The sequence below is a fragment of the Abrus precatorius genome, unplaced genomic scaffold (genome assembly GCF_003935025.1).
Source record: "Abrus precatorius isolate BTA unplaced genomic scaffold, Abrus_2018 Scaffold1, whole genome shotgun sequence".
Lineage (NCBI taxonomy): Eukaryota > Viridiplantae > Streptophyta > Magnoliopsida > Fabales > Fabaceae > Abrus > Abrus precatorius.
This window is the reverse complement of record NW_020874291.1, coordinates 7,815,996-7,818,495: the sequence shown is the minus strand read 5'-3', so window position 1 is coordinate 7,818,495 and position 2,500 is coordinate 7,815,996.

Genomic DNA, 2,500 nt, shown 5'->3' with positions numbered 1-2,500 from the left:
TGGTGCGTTTTTATGCACCCTGGTGCCCTCCTGGTGCGTTTTTATGCACCCTGGTGCCCTCCTGGTGCGTTTTTATGCACCCTGGTGCCCTCCTGGTGCGTTTTTATGCACCATGGTGCCTACTTGGTGCGTTTTTCGCACCCTGGTGCCCTCCTGGTGCGTTTTTATGCACCCTGGTGCCCTCCTGGTGCGTTTTTATGCACCCTGGTGCCTACTTGGTGCGTTTTTATGCACCATGGTGCCCTCCTGGTGCGTTTTTATGCACCATGGTGCCCTCCTGGTGCGTTTTTATGCACCATGGTGCCCTCCTGGTGCGTTTTTCGCACCCTGGTGCCCTCATGGTGCGTTTTTATGCACCATGGTGCCCTCTTGGTGCGTTTTTCGCACCATGGTGCCCTCTTGGTGCGTTTTTCGCACCATGGTGCCCTCTTGGTGCGTTTTTATGCACCATGGTGCCCTCTTGGTGCGTTTTTCGCACCCTGGTGCCCTCCTGGTGCGTTTTTATGCACCCTGGTGCCCTCCTGGTGCGTTTTTATGCACCCTGGTGCCTACTTGGTGCGTTTTTATGCACCATGGTGCCCTCCTGGTGCGTTTTTCGCACCCTGGTGCCCTCCTGGTGCGTTTTTATGCACCCTGGTGCCCTCCTGGTGCGTTTTTATGCACCCTGGTGCCCTCCTGGTGCGTTTTTATGCACCATGGTGCCCTCCTGGTGCGTTTTTCGCACCCTGGTGCCCTCCTGGTGCGTTTTTATGCACCATGGTGCCCTCCTGGTGCGTTTTTATGCACCCTGGTGCCCTCCTGGTGCGTTTTTATGCACCATGGTGCCCTCCTGGTGCGTTTTTCGCACCCTGGTGCCCTCCTGGTGCGTTTTTATGCACCATGGTGCCCTCCTGGTGCGTTTTTATGCACCATGGTGCCTACCTGGTGCGTTTTTCGCACCCTGGTGCCCTCCTGGTGCGTTTTTATGCACCCTGGTGCCTACTTGGTGCGTTTTTATGCACCATGGTGCCCTCCTGGTGCGTTTTTCTGCACCCTGGTGCCCTCCTGGTGCGTTTTTCTGCACCATGGTGCCTACCTGGTGCGTTTTTCTGCACCATGGTGCCTACCTGGTGCGTTTTTCGCACCCTGGTGCCCTCCTGGTGCGTTTTTCTGCACCCTGGTGCCTACTTGGTGCGTTTTTATGCACCATGGTGCCCTCCTGGTGCGTTTTTATGCACCATGGTGCCCTCCTGGTGCGTTTTTATGCACCATGGTGCCCTCCTGGTGCGTTTTTATGCACCATGGTGCCCTCCTGGTGCGTTTTTCGCACCCTGGTGCCCTCTTGGTGCGTTTTTATGCACCATGGTGCCCTCTTGGTGCGTTTTTCGCACCATGGTGCCCTCTTGGTGCGTTTTTATGCACCATGGTGCCCTCTTGGTGCGTTTTTCGCACCCTGGTGCCCTCCTGGTGCGTTTTTATGCACCCTGGTGCCCTCCTGGTGCGTTTTTATGCACCCTGGTGCCCTCCTGGTGCGTTTTTATGCACCCTGGTGCCTACTTGGTGCGTTTTTATGCACCATGGTGCCCTCCTGGTGCGTTTTTCGCACCCTGGTGCCCTCCTGGTGCGTTTTTATGCACCCTGGTGCCCTCCTGGTGCGTTTTTATGCACCCTGGTGCCCTCCTGGTGCGTTTTTATGCACCATGGTGCCCTCTTGGTGCGTTTTTCGCACCATGGTGCCCTCTTGGTGCGTTTTTCGCACCCTGGTGCCCTCCTGGTGCGTTTTTATGCACCCTGGTGCCCTCCTGGTGCGTTTTTATGCACCCTGGTGCCTACTTGGTGCGTTTTTATGCACCATGGTGCCCTCCTGGTGCGTTTTTCGCACCCTGGTGCCCTCCTGGTGCGTTTTTATGCACCCTGGTGCCCTCCTGGTGCGTTTTTATGCACCCTGGTGCCCTCCTGGTGCGTTTTTATGCACCATGGTGCCCTCCTGGTGCGTTTTTCGCACCCTGGTGCCCTCCTGGTGCGTTTTTATGCACCATGGTGCCCTCCTGGTGCGTTTTTATGCACCCTGGTGCCCTCCTGGTGCGTTTTTATGCACCATGGTGCCCTCCTGGTGCGTTTTTCGCACCCTGGTGCCCTCCTGGTGCGTTTTTATGCACCATGGTGCCCTCCTGGTGCGTTTTTATGCACCATGGTGCCTACCTGGTGCGTTTTTCGCACCCTGGTGCCCTCCTGGTGCGTTTTTATGCACCCTGGTGCCTACTTGGTGCGTTTTTATGCACCATGGTGCCCTCCTGGTGCGTTTTTCTGCACCCTGGTGCCCTCCTGGTGCGTTTTTCTGCACCATGGTGCCTACCTGGTGCGTTTTTCTGCACCATGGTGCCCTACCTGGTGCGTTTTTCGCACCATGGTGCCCTCCTGGTGCGTTTTTCTGCACCTTGGTGCCCTCTTGGTGCGTTTTTTTCGCACCCTGGTGCCCTCCTGGTGCGTTTTTCTCCCCCCTGCCAGCCCTGGTGCCTAC